The following is a 17,699-nucleotide window of genomic DNA, read 5'->3' as shown; positions in this document are numbered from 1 at the left end:
TTATAAAACTGCCAGTAGCTCAGAGGTGGACAGTAACTAAGTACATTTACTTGAGTACTGTACTTAAGTACACTTTTTGAGTATCTGTACTTTACTGAAGTATTATTTTTTAGGGAAACTTTTACTTCAACTTCACTACATTTGAAAGACAAATATCGTACTTTTTACTCCACTACATTTCTGTCAAGGTCCTCGAAGTCAAAAGTCGTTTCTGTAGCAGCTTTGCAAGTCAGTGGATGATTTTTTTTCTTCTTTAAAAGTTTTTTTTTTTTTGCAAAATGTAAATGTCTGGGAGAAAGAGAAGCATGATGAAAGAGCTCAGTTCAGTCTGGTTTTTGTGCCTCTGAGATGCCAGAGCACGAGTACTCGTGTGAATAGAGTTTTCTTTTGTGTTTTTTTCGCACTTAAACAGACCAATACACACATTGTCAATTTTCATTTTGGAAAGTATTCACGTAAACAAAGTTGATTATGTCTTAAGTGAACGTAAACAGTTGGGGGAATATCGAATATGTATCAGTGTGTAGGATTTGTGCATTCTGCCTTAAAGTGACAGCAGCTTTGTAAAAAGCTTTGTAACTTTTAAGTATTTAAATTAGTTCAAGGTGGTCGTATGCTAGCATGTCGGATGGAGCATCACTGACTGGCTTAAACCACCATGGCATAGCGTGATTTATACAACAATGCAACAATAATAAAATAATGCATTGACATAAAAAAGGAAATTTACTTTTGATACTTAAGTACTTTTAAAAGCAAGTACTTCTGTACTTTTACTTAAGTAAAAATAGTTTTTAACAACTTTCACTTGTAACAGAGTAATATTTGACCAGTAGTAATTTTACTTTCACTCAAGTAATGGAGTTGTGTACTTTGTCCACCTCTGCAGTAGCTATAGTTGGCAGCGTAATGGATTCTAGAATCATCCAACTGTTCAAAAACGCTGAATTATGCAAGAAAGAAACCTATACTTTGTTTGAAGCTATTTTTGTTGGAAAAATAGAGAAAACTGTAAAAAGAAATGTGCATTTAAATAGAAGAGAAAATCATAATTTTATTGATGCCATTTAGCAACGTTAAAGTTGGATATTTTGATTAATTGTGACAACACCATAACTTGTGTTATCCATACATTTATCAAGAAAAGATTTGTCAATGACGTTCAGCAGCTGTAGTGGTTATTTTGATCTTCCTCCACTCTTTGAACAAAACAAAGATTATTAACATTATATACTATTATTATATATATCGTTATTAACAAAACGAATAAGCAAATTACATGATACACCCGCAAACCATGAATTTCCATCATTACCGGCATTACCATTTTTAATGAAAACTCAACTACAAAAAAAATGTGGGCCTACAATAAAAAAACCTACATATATTAAACTTTTATAAAAATAAAAAAAAACGGATGACAAAATACTCACATTAATAAATAAAAAATCTTTGGAAATTCCTCTTTAAAACGAATGCTCAGTTTGTGGTTCACTATTATTTGATTGAAAACAACAACAATAAAACAAAGACAAACTCTTACATTAAACAAATCAATATTTTTTATTAACAAAAGTTATCTTGCGCTTGCCTCCGCTGTCGTCCTGTCAGTCATCTCCTTGCTTCGCGGCTCTGATTACAGTTATAGTAAAATTTAAAATCACCATCATCGCTACCCATATGCCGATATGTATTAGGCCTACAGCAATGACCATCCCTCGTCCAAAACCGAGCGTATTGTAAAGAAAAGTTATGACTGCTGCGTATGTCTGAACATTGCATGGTCACCCGCTCCTCGTTGTCTTGCGCAGCTTCACTACACATATTTAGCCAACTCCACACAGCTAAATAAATCAGGCTGGGTGCAGATTAATATTTAATATTTCTGATATAACTTTTTCTGTGAAACGCGTTAAGTTGCACAGAAGAAAGCCCATGCCCTGTACAGTTTAAGAAGACTATTATTTTGTTACACAGAACTGGGGAAGGGCTGATGACGTCACATGCTCAGATTTGCTTGACCAATCAGCGGAAAGGGGCGTCTCATGACCGCCCACATGTGGAAAACGAATTTTGAAGTCATTTATCCGTTTTTTACCCGTGAAACGAGAAACGAAAAATCAAGCCGAAATCTCGTTTTTTCGTTTTTTTTTAAACGAAAAAACGAGTAAAGGAGCCATTTTCTCATTTCTGCTTATTTCATTTCAACTAGGAAATCAAACGATCAAAACGTACACGGACCTACATGTCTTTCTTTGCTGCATACCGTATATGCCTAACTACACAAGCCGAGCTCTACATGTTCGCTATCAGTATCGTTCAATAGCTGGTTCATTTCGTTCACGAACAAGTCGAGAAGGAGATCAGTCTTTGGTTCAGAGTCGGACTCAAAAGCATCGGTCAGTAAAAGGCGTATTCGTTCACTGAATTCAACAAATCACATGCTCCGTCACATCTTATACTCGAACGCTATTGGCTCGAAGTTTTGTCATTGACAGGATGAAACAGTCCACAGAGCTGCGCATGCGCTCGCTCCTCGCTGCTAATAGCGCCATGCTGCTGTGGAGGGAGGAATTTCAGTGAACGAGAAATATGAGTCAGTGGACTACTTGAACGAGAACGATTCGTTCACCTAAAAGATTCGTTCAAAAAGAACGATTCGTTCACGAACGTAACATCACTATCACGCTCTCTCTCTCACATACACGCGCGCCACACAGGCGCACACACATACACACACCGCCGTCTTCATGAGAACGAGTGTTCGACGTTGAAAGCAAGTTCGCGAAAGGTTGGTATCTCGTGAACACCTTTACACAATCACACATTAAAGAGTGGTATAAAAATATTTTTAATTCAGAATATAATTTTGTCAGTGTGTTAATGTCGACCCGAGAACTTGCTACTTTAGAAAGTTAACTAGTCGCAAGTTTGAGGTAAAATGCACTTGGGTTGTCGATGTCAAAACACTATAGAAGCTGTGATTAAAATATTAAATAATGTTATGTCATTAGGCTATTGTATAGGGTAAATTTAGTATAGGGTGTGAAAATTGTACAGTTGTGGTATTTGTAGCCTATAGGTTTAGCTCAATTTAGGTTTAGCTGTATATTTGTATTTTAGCTCAAAAATGGGTTGAATACATGCGGTTCTGTGTAATTAAATAGCATTATGTGGACAACTTATCTTATATAGAGAGGAATAGTATGCTATTACTTTATCATGCATTTACATGAGCAGACAGATAGCATTTAAGTCATTGCTTAGTAACTCATAAGTGTAGCTCTACAACCCCAAATCAGAAAAAGTTGGAACAGTATGGAAAACGCAAATAAAAAAAGAAAAGAAGTGATTTCTAAATTTACTTTGACTTGTATTTCAGTGCAGACCATGAACACAAAATATTTCATGTTTTGTCTGGTCAACTTCATGTCATTTGTAAATATGCATCCTTTCCTGTCATTCAGACCTGCAACACATTTCAAAAAAAGTTGGGACAGTAAAGCATTTACCACTTTGTAATGTTGCCATTCCTTTTCACAACACTTAAAAGACGTTTAGGGACTGAAGACACCAAGTGATGAAGTGTTTCAGGTGTAATTTTATCCCATTCTTCCTGCAAACAAGTCTTAAGGTGGGCAACAGTACGGGGTCTTCGTTGTCGCATTTTCTCACATTCTCTATTGGAGACAGGTCGGGACTGCAGGCAGGCCAGTCAAGTACCCGTACCCTCTTCCTCCGCAGCCAGGACTTTGTAATGTGTGCAGAATGTGGTTTTGCATTGTCTTGTTGAAATATGCATGGACGTCCCTGGAAAAGATGTCTTCTTGAAGGCAGCATATTATGCTCTAAAATCTCTATGTACTTTTTAGCATTAATCGTGCCTTCACAGAAGTGCAAGTTACCTTTGCCAAGGGCACTGACACAACCCATACCATGACAGACCCTGGCTTTTCTGGACAGTCTGGATGATCCTTTTCTTCTTTGGTCCGGAGCAGGCGGCGTCCATTCCTTAAAAAAAAATACCTGAAATACTGATTCATCTGACCACAGTACACGTTTCCACTGTGTGATGGTCCATCCCAGATGCCTCTGAGCCCAGAGAAGTCGACGGCGCTTCTGGACACTGTTAACATAGGGCTTCCTTTTGGCACAGTACAGTTTTAACTGGCATTTGTGGATGTAACTACGTATTGTGGTACTTGACAAAGGTTTGCAAAAGTAGTCCTGAGCCCATGTGGTGATATCGCATATAGATGAATGACGATTCTTGATGCAGTGCCGCCTGAGGGATCGGAGATCACGGTTGTTCAGCTTAGGCTTGCGCCCTTGTCCTTTACGCACTGAAATTCCTCCAGATTCCTTGAATCTTTTAATTATGTTATGCACTGTTGAATGTGAAATATCCAAATCTCTTCCTATCTTTCTTTGAGGAACATTGTTTTTAAACATTTCAATAATTTTCTCACGTATTTGTTGGCAAACTGGAGATCCTCGGCCCATCTTTGCTCCTAAAGGATTAGACCTTTCTTGGATGCTGCTTTTGTACCAAATCATAATTACAATCACCTGTTGACATCACCTGTTTCAAATCACTTCATTATTTAACCATTTTACCTCATTACTAGCCCTAAATTGCTCCTGTCCCAACTTTTTTTGAAATGTGTTGCAGGTCTGAATGACAGGAAAGATGCATATTTACAAATGACATGAAGTTGACCAGACAAAACATGAAATATTTTGTGTTCATATTGTCTGCAATGAAATACAAGTCAAAGTAAATTTAGAAATCACTTCTTTTTTTTGTTTGTTTTGCGTTTTCCATACTGTACCAACTTTTTCTGATTTGGGGTTGTAGATGTGAGTGCAAAGATTTTGCAAACGCAAGTTACAAATACCCTGGGGGCTAAGCCCCCCCTGTATTCCAATCCTAGTGACGTCCCTGCAAGAGTGTAAAGAATAGTTTCAGCTTCATGCACACAAGAGTAAGCAACAAAATAATCAACATCACTCAAAATCAACATGAACATCCCCATACACAATAAAAAAGTGATAGGCAGTGATGTCAGGGATAGTGTGTCCATTTTAAATTGAGAGAGCCTTGGTGAGCAGCTGCAGCACTATAAAAGGGAGATGATAAATTAGAAGCATATTGGAAACATTGTAATGCTGATGTCACTTGGCTATTATTTAGATATTAAAAGTGTGTGTGTGTGTGGGGGGGGGGGGTAAATTGATAAATTGTTACAACTTTTACTTCTACTGTGGTCTTAAGGGCTTTGTCGACAGCTCACAGCTAGGTGTTGTTCCATGAAACAAAAAGTCATACATGACTGGAGTGACATTAGGTAAAGTAAATTACATTTTAAGGTGCTATAAACACTGCTGTCACATGTAGTAATGAGTAAATTATATATAGGTTTATTTTTTGCAGAGAGTTTCGCCAATATTTTTTTTAGCACATGTCCATGAGCCTGCAACGCTGGAGACTGACACTTGGATGGCTCTGGAAGCTTTATGTTAAAATAACACTACACAGTCAGACAGGATTAACTAGAAGCCAGTCAGATTGGTGTTGCACATTTCCATGGACACTAAGAAAAGTTAATGTTTAACGTTACCCTTGTACTTGTTTTGTATTTCTTCTGCCTCTGGTAAAGTAAGCCAAGTAAAACGTCTTCTGCTCTGAGATGTAGGTTGTGCTTTCTTCTCAGATTCTCAGTTTCTCTGTTGTGCACACACATTCGCGAAGAGTTGGACTGAGTATGTGGACACCCTATTCAACTGAGCTACTTCTGAATGCATATAGGGAAAAAAAAAAAGTTTTGTGTCATTCACCATTGTCTTTTCTGTAATCCTTCCAAACCAGCCAAACAAGGAAACAGATGAACACCTGTAAAATAATGATCGGAGATTAAATTAATAATGATAATCATCATCATCATAATCTACGGGTAAACAAGGTTATTTTTTCGTACGTGGATTAATCATCAGTGTTTACAGTTGATGATTTGAGATGATCCAGGATTGTTAGATTCTTTGAAGTCATACAGTTGTGCTCAGAATTAATCATACACAGCAAATTTCAGGAGTTTTAAAATCATGAGTTAAACAAAAAAGTGTGAAAGAGTTAAATTTTTTGAGTTATTTTTTAAATGTTGACTACCGCGTGTGTTATTGGATACTCCCTGGCTGTGTTGTATTTTGGCGTTCATTCATTGGTGTTCAGGAGCGTGTTTTAACACTACATCTGGAGTTACATTTTGAGAAGTGCGTCACGACACTGGTTCTGCAGCACAAATAGGACTGATGTGCTTCGTCGTGAGGTAGGTAAAAGTCTATATATATATATATACCAAAAAATGTCAACATATTCTATATTTTCTGACAAACACGTTCTGTCGTAGCTGTTACGTTATTTACTGTGTTCTAATGGCAACGACCGCAACGTATGAACGTATAACTTGTTTCAAAATTTGAAATGGCTATTTGCGCGGGCTTTTTGTCGATGTAAACGAGCTAACCGTCTTTCCATTCACCGTGTGGAAAGTGTTTCTGAAAATGAGTGTTTTGCCGTCAAAATTGAAGTGGCAACTCAGCTTAAGAAGCCTGTTCAGCTTCCACAAACTAACGTTAACTTTAATGTCGACGAGGTAACGTAATGCAGCCCTTGTCTGTCAGATAATGTTTTACAGACGTAACGTTACTAAACTGCAGTGTCTAAATTACGTTACCTGGATAATAAAATAATTGAGCCGTGATGTGTTGGCCAGCAATTATTTGAATTGTAACGTATATCATAGCTGTTACAATTCAAATCATTGCAGGCCAACGTATATCATATACGTTTTAGTCGTGATGCATGAGTGTGTGATTTTCAGCTTAAATATATTTTTGCATTCTCAATCACAAACATTAGCTGTTATCATAAATTACATGTTTTTTTTTCTTTAATGTCAGGTCACGATGTTAATAAAAGTGAATTTTCAAGGGAAGAAGAAGTGTGTAAAACTGGAAGAAATATGTTTCTCAGATTTTCTCAGTGGAGGTGAGTTGTATGTCGTGAGAGGCTGTATGAGAGGACTTGCACGGATGGATTGTTCACCACAAAACTAGCAATTTGCGCTAACAAAGTAAATATGATCAATTTTGATTTCACGAGGACTTTAATAAAGAGTATGTAACAGTAATTTTGTAATTTCTTTTGTAAAAAACGTTGTTGATATTATGGTGTAGTCCAGCAGAAGTTTCTGATACCTGAGAATACAACACTAAAAGTCACAGATGACCAGGGCATAGAGGTGGATGAGGATGTCTTTCCAGAACTTGCAACAACCAAAGAAATTAGTTTTTTCGTCCACACTGATGATGGTAGGATATTTAAGAACGTTTTGTTTTATATATATTTTGAGAGTTTGTATCTTGACTCAGAAACAAAATGTGTGCATTTCAGAACTCCCATATACTGGAACATCCAGGAACTCTGCTGACTTCTCAGACCTGACAAAGCTTGGTGCCTCCTCAAATCTGAGTCTGACAGAAGAATATGTTGCTCTCACTACTTGTGGTAAGCAGAGTTTTATGCAATGTGATTATTTTGTCTGACCCTGGGAATATCCACCCTGGTACATATGATAGTTTTGCTAGATTATATGCCTTGTGCTGTGTTTTTGTGATCTTCAGATTTGACTGTCCTGCAGCAAGGGGTTGAAGGTTCCTCCTCCCTAAGTCTAACAGATACATTGTCTGTCTCAAGCAGCTTAACCTGTTAACTGTCACTGGCCCACCGGTGGGCCCATTTGCCACTGCATATTTAAAACAATTATATCCTATATTTATCCTGATCTAATGTTGACAAACTATATATCATTCGAAAGCTTACGAACTCAAGATTCATCCTGTGAAAACCATTTTGAAATCGGATTTTGCGTTCCCATGGAAACGGTACTCTAAAGTCTTCTAGCGGCTCCTCCCCTAGTGGGCGTCGTTATGTTTCATATTACAACATTTATTTTAAAAACTTTAAAATAAAAACCTTTTCTAATCTTGACAAAACACATATCATCGGAAAGGTCTGAGTCTCATGGTTCTATATCTGCCCACTGTTTTGTGATATTTGGACAAAAATATATACATTTGTTACAGGAGAGTGCGTAAAAAAATCAATGGAATTTCAATGACACCCGGTGGCTATTTGTGGAACAGCGCCTAAACAAAATCTCATGGGAACTTCAATTTTTGTGGTATCAACTTCAAATTTGGAACACAAATTGGTTAGACATTTGGCTTTTATGTGATAGTACTTTTAGAGTACAAATTATTTTGTAACATATATATTTTACATAAAATATTAAATATTTAGTACAGTACATTTGATTTACAGTAAATTTAAACTTTCATAACTTTTTCATACTTTCATTTTTTGAAGTGTTTTCACTTGAGCCATAATCTGCTGACTGTCTTCTTTAAAATGAGACCAAACGTATGTCTATATTCCAAAGCATTCTTGAATTGCAACCATTTAAGTTTGGATAGTGCATTTTCATGTTTATTTTCAAAAAGGGGGGTGACAGTTAACAGGTTAAACAGCAGTGATTCTGGATCTCAAATGATTCAACCTTTAATGGACAGTGTCCATGCAAGAAAGGTTCTTTTTTTTTAACTTGTGCACAAATAGATCTTTGTTATTAGATTAAAGGGTTAGTTCACCCAAAAATTAAAATGATGTCATTAATTACTCACCCTCATGTCGTTGGACACCCGTAAGACCTTTGTTCATCTTCAGAACACAAATGAAGATATTTTAGTGTAAAGCTGATGGCTGAGAAAGGCTTCAGAAAGGCCTCCATTAGCATTCAGTACATTCACGCTCACAAGACCCATAAAAGGTACTAAAAACGTTGTTACTAAGTCCATCTCACTACAGTGGCTCTACAATAATTTTACGAAGCGACGAGAATAGTTTTTGTGCGCAAAAAAATATATAAAAATAACGACTTTATTCAACACGTCCTTGTTTTCCGTTTTGGCCTCTGCCGTGAACTCACGAAGCACCACGACGCATGCGCGAGAATATGACATAGCGCTGGCGTTCGGGAATCCATGAAATGCACACTTTAGTCCCATTTTGAGCACTACGCTGAGACCTAAAGCACGATCAATGTAGAATTCAACAGCTTAGATACGCGCGTCTTCCTCTGCTTGTAAACAAATCTCCTCCTCGCTTCTGGGTCACGTGTCCGAAACGCCGGATCTGCGTCATATTCTCGCGCATACGTCGTGGTGCTTCATGAGTTCACGTCCGAGACCTACACGGAAGACAAGAACTTGTGGAATGAAGTCGCTATTTTGATTTTTTTTTTGCGCACAAAAACTATTGTCGTCGCTTCGTAAAATTATTGTAGAGCCACTGTGGTGAGATGGACTTTGTAACAACGTTTTTAGTGCCTGTTATGGGTCTTGATAGTGAACCGTGCCATTGTGCCAATGGAGGCCTTTCAGAGCCATCAGATTTCAACTAAAATATCTTCATTTCTGTTCCGAAGTGTCGAACGACATGAGGGTAAGTAATTAATGACAGAATTTTCATTTTTGGGTGAACTAACCCTTTAAGATTAAATGTATTTCTTTGAAAAACAGGTCCAAGTTTCGTTGTAATTTTTCTAAATAATGTTTTCTTTGTTTTAGAATGTCGAACAAATTCTAACTTCAAAGCCAGCGGGGTTGAATGTGATTAAAGAGTATCAAGAGACTGGGAGTTTGAAAGATTCCACAAGGCGGTTAATGGTGAACATTATTGTTGCTCACATGCATGAAAAAGAAGGGTAAGAAGCTTAAAGGGTTAGTTCACCCAAAAATGAAAATTCTGTCATTAATTACTTACCCTCATGTCGTTCGACACCCGTAAGACCTCCGTTCATCTTCAGAACACAAATGAAGATATTTTAGTTGAAATCTGATGGCTCTGAAAGGCCTCCATTGGCACAATGGCACGGTTCACTCTCAAGACCCTTAAAAGACACTAAAGACGTTGTTACAAAGTCCATCTCACTACAGCGGTTCTAAAATAACTTTATGAATCGCGATAATAGTTTTTGTGCGCAAAAAAACCCTAAATAACGACTTACATAGTGATGACGATTTCAAAACACGGCATCATGAAGCTTCGAAATGTTATGAATCAGTGAGTCGAATCAGCGGTTTGAATCGGCAAATTTCAGCAGTTTGGCGGTTTGACACGCGATCCGAATCATGATTCGACTCACTGATTCATAACACTTCGAAGCTTCATGTTGCCTTGTTTTGAAATCGTCATCACTTTGTAAGTCGTTATTTAGGGATTTTTTTGCGCACAAAAACTATTATCGCGATTCATAGTTATTTTAGAACCACTGTAGTGAGATGGACTTTGTAACGACGTCCTTAGTACCTTTTAAGGGTCTTGATAGTGAACCGTGCATTGTGCCAATGGAGGCCTTTCAGAGCCATCAGATTTCAACTAAAATATCTTCATTTCTGTTCCGAAGACGAACGGAGGTCTTTCGGGTGTCAAACGACATGAGGGTAAGTAATTAATGACAGAATTTTCATTTTTGGGTGAACTAACCCTTTAAAGAAGGCATGACTTTATCTTTTTTTTCCCATTAAATATCAGACAAGAATCTAAATACAAATGTTTTCACTTTTGCAGGAGAGCTGTTAGTAAAGCAACAAAGGAGTTCCATGCCCTTGGGATTGTGTCACTGTTCCCATCTTTGAGAGACCCATACTCTAAAAAAGGATATGTAAGTTTTTCTTCTAAAATATTATTCTTATATGCTTTTGAGCCACTGCAATGGTATTATTTTGTTCAACATAACATACTGCTTCCCCCCCAGGAACATTTTTTTGACATTCAGAGCAACAAAGGCTTTCTTGAGTGGCGCATAAAGACCGTGCAACGTAAATCCAGAACCTCCTCTACATCACAGAACCGAGTGGAGCTAAAAGGAGGTCCCACATCATCAAGAACGATTGGAACCATAGATGACCAGCGAATGGGAGATGAATGTATGGAAGCCATATCTCTCCTCCACCACACAACTGACCGTGACTTAGTGTTCCAGAAGATGAGAGAAACTTTCCACTACCGTCAGCAGATTCTCCACGACCCACAGCACTCTGCTGATGTACTACAAATGTTTCCTCGTTTCTTGGACATCAAAGGACTGGTAAGTATTAAATAAGAATGTCAGATGCAAAATTTTAATACAAACATGTTACTTTAGGTGTCTGAATGTTTATCTTTCCTTTTTTAATTAGATTTTGCAAGACTTCTCAGTGATGTTTGGAGCAGAGGTTGCTTCAAGGTTCCTGGAAAAATGGAACACCAGTTTTAAAGAAAAAGTCATTCAGGAGGCCAGGAACCTTAAAGAGACTGCTCTCCTAAAACAGCATCTGAAAGCTGCACTGAATGAAGAATCTGACACTACTGATGATCCAGGTACAGTTATCATCAAAATAGTAATGTTGTTACTTGAGTAAATCAATCTTCTGGTTAAAAGTTTTTATTGATTATTTCCCAAAAGTATTTTCCCCTAAAAGTCTGCTAAAAACACTTAATACACAGTTAATTCTTAATTTAGTTTATTACAAAAGCTCATCTTTAAATTCATGTTTTGTGAATGCTGTTCATAACTATTTAATTTAAAAAAAATCATGCTGCTTGTAAGAACATTGTAATTACCCAACGAATAGTTTGTAATTTTAAGATAATATGATACACAATACACAGGGATAATTTAGAGATGCCATAAACACACTAGTTTGAACTACTGTTATTTTCTGTCTTCAGAATGGGACAGCGACATGGCTTCTCTACTTGTCCTGCTGCATCTTCTCACTCCACAACCAGCTGGAAGAAAGCGGCCCAAGAAGATCAGTGTTGGAGAGGCCACAGATCATCTGGTGAAATTTTTGAAGGTTTGTTAAGACAACACTATCCTATTCCAAATAATGCCTATTTTAAACAAATTGTTTATAAAGGGACATTTATGTTGTGTTTTAGTCATGCCAAAGCCTTGAGGATCATCTCCTGACCACTGAAGGAAACCCTCAGCCATACCTTCTTGCTTCAGGGACTTCAAAAGCACAGGTTTTCACCTTTTACATTGTCTTGGACAAAAAACTTCTGCCTTGTCAGTCATGTACATCCTTGGGTTCTTTTGACGAGCTGTTCAAGTGCCATTTTGTTTTCAGTGTGAAGTATGATGATGCTCTGTCCAGCCTGTACACATTTTTGCAGACTACTGTGTACAATATTGATATAGGTACAACTGAAGAAACTCCAAAAGTCAAAGAACTGAGAGCAAAGCTGTTGAACAAGCAGTAATTGTCTTATTCAACCAAAATGTTAAGTTGTTTCCTCTGCACATCATCCTTTGGTTCAGCTTTGCTTTTATTCAGGCACCTCAAACTAATTCATGGAATGTATCCTGGGAAAAATCTAAGACTGAAATGTGCTCAAGCAGGTTGTTGCTTGCAATTCTCTAGTTATTCTGGATTTAGGAGACATCTCGTTAAGATACATTCTTCAATTGGTGACAGATGTGTTCCTAACGAGACCCCTTCCAGTTATGAAAATGAAAAACACAATTCTCATTCCTTAAATGATGAAATTCCCTCTACTTCATCTCAGTGCCAAAATGTTGAAGCAGGGCCTTCAGTATCCACTCACAAGAAAGATATGTGTGCATCTATAATAGCAAAGCTTTTGGGTAGTGGTGTACCAAATACTGTAGTTCTTTCCACAATTGAGAATTTGGAGGAATTTGTGGAAGATCTGCAGTCTAATATTAAGGACCATGTTTTAAACTTACTCCCAGATAACAATCCATCCAGACCAGACATAGAAGAGTTATTTAAAAGTTTGGACAACCCTTTCAGCCAATTGAACACTGATACCAAATGGAAGAAGTATTTCAGAGACAAATGGGGAGTAGTAGAGCCAGTGGAACTGCGCCTTGGTGTTAGGTATGATACTAGACGAAATAACAAAACTGGAACTTATGAACAAGTTCCTATTAATGATAAATTCATATATATTCCAATTTTGAAAACACTCCAGTTCATTTTCAGAAACGAAAACATTTGTGAGATGATGCAAACATGTACTCAGTCTGATATATATGAAGACTTCTGTGACGGTAGCTACTTTAAAAATCATCCATTATTTTCGACTAATAAGTTTGCTCTCCAAATTCAATTGTACTTTGATGAGTTTGAATGTGCAAATCCTCTTGGCTCCAAAAAAGGTATTCATAAAGTTGGTTGCCTTTACTTTATTCTCAGAAATCTTGCTCCAAAGGTGAATTCTGCCCTCATGAACATCCATTTGGTATCTTTGTTTCATGCTCAAGATGTTAAGAAATATGGGATTGATGAAATGCTGAAACCTTTAATAAGGGACTTGAAAATATTAGAAACTGTTGGGGTTGCGGTTCCATTTTCTGAACAACCTGTACATGGCACACGTGCTCAAATTACTGGTGATAACTTTGGTATGCATAGCATTCTTGGGTTCTTGGAATCATTTAATGCAAATTATTTCTGTCGATTTTGCTTAATTGATAAATCTTCAGCTCAGACCGTTTTCTCAGAGGATGACCCAAATTTGACTTTAAGATCACCAGCACTGAATGATCAGCATTATGCTAGTTTGGTAGATGATCCAACACTAACCTCTTCTTTTGGCATCAAGAGGAAAAGCATGCTCAATACTTTGCAGTATTTCAATACAGGGGAAAACTATGCTGTTGACATAATGCACGATATTTTGGAAGGGGTTGGTCAATATGAGATCAAACTACTTTTTGACTATCTAATTGAAAATTTCATCTCGAAAGAAAGCTTGTTAAACAGGATGTATGCTTTTAATTATGGCTATCTGGAAACTAAAAACAAGCCAACAAATATTAATCTTGACACTGGAGGACATGGATTAGGCTTAAATGCATCGCAAACACTGTGTTTAGTCACAAACATACCTTTGATATTTGGTGACCTGGTACCAGAGGATGATTTGCACTGGCGCTTGTTGCTCTTATTGTTGAACATCATAAACATTGTGTTCTCTTACTCAATCACTGAGGGGATGACAGTGTATTTAAAGCACCTTATTATAGAACATCATCAGCTCTTCAAAGAACTGTACCCATCAAGAAACTTGCTTCCAAAACATCATTTCATGGTCCACTACCCAAGGTGCATTAGAAAGATTGGACCACTCATTCATATCTGGACCATGAGATTCGAAGCAAAGCACAAATTTTTTAAAGATTCTGTAAAGAACTTCAAAAATTTGACTGTGTCGCTCGCAAATAAACACCAATTTGCAGTAGCATATCATTGGGAATGCTTGTCTTTAAAAGCAGTTGAGTCTGGTCCAGTCAAAATGTGTTCACTTGAGATGCTTGAATTTTCAGAAAATGTAACTGCATCTCTCCATGTTGATTCACAAGCCACTGTCAATCTCACTAAGTGGGTAAAATGTTGTGGTGTTGAGTATCGTGTTGGACTTTTTGTTTGCACAGGTACTGATGAAAACATGCCATTTTTCAGCAAAATAACCTCCATCATTTTACACAATGGTAAAGTGTTTTTTGTTTTGATTGAGCATGAAACATGTTTCCATGACCACTTCCATGCATTTCAAGTTACTGAAAACTTACCAAGGAAGATATTGGTTATCGAACAGGAAAGATTAAGACATTTCAAATCTTTTGATGCCCAAATGTCATACGGTTGTGATTCACAATTTTATATTGTATCAGAGAGTTGCATTATCTGATTTCTGATTTAAATGAATTTACTGTGATGTTGATTTTTGATTTAAATGAATTTACTGTGAAGTTGATTTCTTATCTAAATGAATTTACTGTGATGTTGATTTCTGATTTAAATTAATTTACTGTGAAGTTGTTCCTTGTTACTATAAGTATCTACCTCAGGCTACACAATCCTACTGCACTATTTTAAATAATCCTGCAGGCTTGATTTTATAAAAAACATTGTGTTGTTGACAATGCTTCAATTTTACTAATTCACTGTTAGCTGCCTATGTTTTGCTGTTAAGATTTTACAGTATTTTATGACAGCAATTGTTTTAAAAGTGTGTCCATGCATTGCATTTCTGAAACAATGTATGAATTCGCTCAAATAAAGGCAGTAAATCAAGAGTATGGTGTTCAATGTAATCATTTCCACATATAAATGTTAACTCTAAGAAGTGTTAAATAAAATATGTTTTAAGTGTTAATTTTTAACACTGGTAAGGAGTTTATATTATAATTAACTACATTTCAGAGTTACAGTTACTCTCTGTAGGATTAGTATTTGAACTCCAGAAATAGTTAAATTTTAACTCTGAAAAAGTGTTAAAAAATCAACTCCAAGAGCAGAGTTATTTTAACTCTGCGCTGGAGTTAATTTGATGGTCACGCATGTACACTCAGATTGAGTTGATTTTAACTAACAGGGAGTTTATTCCAAAAAACAGAATTTGCTGTGTACCCTTTGTAAATATGACCAAAGAAGGCTGTGAAAATAAATCTGCTTTGTTCATCATTTTGATCTTTTATTTTAAAAAGTTACAAAAATCCAACCGTTTATTGGAGAATAAGAATTTTAAATGGTTAATAATAATACTAATAATAATCTCATTATGAAATAAATGTTTTCTCTAATACACACTGCTCACAATGAATCATGAATGAATAATTACTAATAATTAATCAGGATTAACAATGCAGATTTGTTCACAGCCTTCTTTGATCATATATTTACAAAGGGTATGAATAATTTTGAGCACAACTGTACATAATGTGTATATTAATGAATAATATATATAATCTCTATAATAATAGAGACAATTTTACTCATTGAGAGATTTATTTGTGAGTGAATAATTATCTTAATTTTATTGGAGCTTTACATTAAATACAATTTGGATGAACCTTGCATTAATAGTTTAAACAATGACAGACATTATACTTTATGCAAAATGTAAACAATTAGGATTGTGGTTACCAACCACATTCCTGGAGGCCCACCAACACTGTCTCCTCAATCAAACACACCTGATTAAGGTTATCAGCTCATTTGTAGAGATCTAAATTGGGTGTGTCAAGACAATCATTTACACATTTTATTTATCTATTAAACATTTTATATTATTTTGCCAGCTTGGCTGTTTCCTATGTTAATTATATGATTTAGACACTGTTACTTCCTTTCTGGGCATGTGACTTACCCAGAGGTGAACAACCTCACTCTATGCACCAATGACACATGACGAGACGTCATGGCCCATCCTCTGTGCCATTCACCCTTCAGTGTCTTCCCTGTAACAGCTATGTTTCCATCCACCTATTTTAATGCGCATTTTGGGATATCGCATCAAAAACTGCTGAATGGAAACGCTAAGATGCGCATAAATTCTAATAATGCGCATAAAAAATGTATGCACTCGTTTGAGTTGGATACATTTTCTATCCGATACGAAAACATGCACATAAACTACGATGGAAATGCATGAAAAAATCATGTGACCTTGCGCGATGCAACAGCATAACTGAACTAACCAGCGGAAAAATCTTGATGCAAAGCATCTGAAATGCTATGTTGGTCATTCAGAAGTCTGTTGTCAAAGATGCTCTGTATATTTCCCTCCTAGAACTGTCTTGCACGACTGCTTTCCCAAACAGCAGCATCTGCCTCTGAAAGCATGAAAAGCGTTTATTGCGTTTCATCTGCACGCTCTGAGACGCAAATAATATATTATATACGTAAATGATTATATATGGGGGCTTCTCTTATGTTTCTAAGTGATTTTTTAGCGGTAGTTTATCAGGAAGTGACGATTATGTTCTCTTCGACTCACTGGATGGAAAGCTCATTTTTTATGTGATATTGCAATTTTGCGCAAGTTAAATTCGCAACTTTGGATGGAAACATACCTACTGACACTTGGTCCCACCAAACCAGCAAATCTGGATTTTACAGAAGAAGTCATAAAGGACATTCAGGAACTACTTAAAAATGGTTTGGATGGAAAAGACATAAAAATCAGATGCGTTGTGTGTGGTAAAAAAAAAGTCTATGCACCAATGCTACATACCATGCTGAAATGACAAGACGTCAGGAAAATGAAGACATTCCAATGTCTCCCCTTGTGAACCTCCCACTGGACATGGTAGATCAATTTCCAATCGGCTACATGCACCAAGCCTGCCTGGGTGTAATGAAACACGGCCCCATGAAGCTTCGAAACGTTATGAATCAGTGAGTCGAATGAGCAGTTTGGATCGCCAAATTTCCGCAGTTTGGCGGTTTGACACGCGATCCGAATCATGATTCGGCTCACTGATTCATAACACTTCGAAGCTTCATGAGGCCGTGTTTTAAAATCGTCATCACTATATAGGTCGTTATTTAGGGTTTTTTTGTGCACAAAAACTATTCTCGCCGATTCATAAAGTTATTTTAGAACCACTGTAGTGAGATGGACTTTGTAACGACGTCTTTAGTACCTTTTAAGGGTCTTGAGAGTGAACCGTGCCATTGTGTCAATGGAGGCCTTTCAGAGCCATCAGATTTCAACTAAAATATCTTCATTTGTGTTTCGAAGATGAACGGAGGTCTGACGGGTGTCGAACGACATG

The 17,699-nt window shown here is 36.8% G+C and overlaps 1 long non-coding RNA gene across 1 annotated transcript; it reads right to left on the bottom strand.

Moving 5' to 3' along the window:
* Positions 1-5,478: 5,478 nt before the first annotated feature.
* On the bottom strand, positions 5,479-16,357 carry LOC307120232. Its single transcript, XR_013815755.1, has 3 exons — positions 16,289-16,357; positions 5,839-5,893; positions 5,479-5,727 (listed from the first exon to the last, which is right to left on the bottom strand). It is a non-coding gene; the product is annotated as an uncharacterized lncRNA (long non-coding RNA).
* Between the last annotated feature and the right edge of the window lie 1,342 nt (positions 16,358-17,699).

The sequence above is a fragment of the Gobio gobio genome, assembly GCF_949357685.1.
Source record: "Gobio gobio genome assembly, chromosome: 24".
In the NCBI taxonomy this organism is placed as follows: domain Eukaryota; kingdom Metazoa; phylum Chordata; class Actinopteri; order Cypriniformes; family Gobionidae; genus Gobio; species Gobio gobio.
Note: the sequence above shows the minus strand (reverse complement) of the source record. Positions and strands in the feature narration are given on the sequence as shown.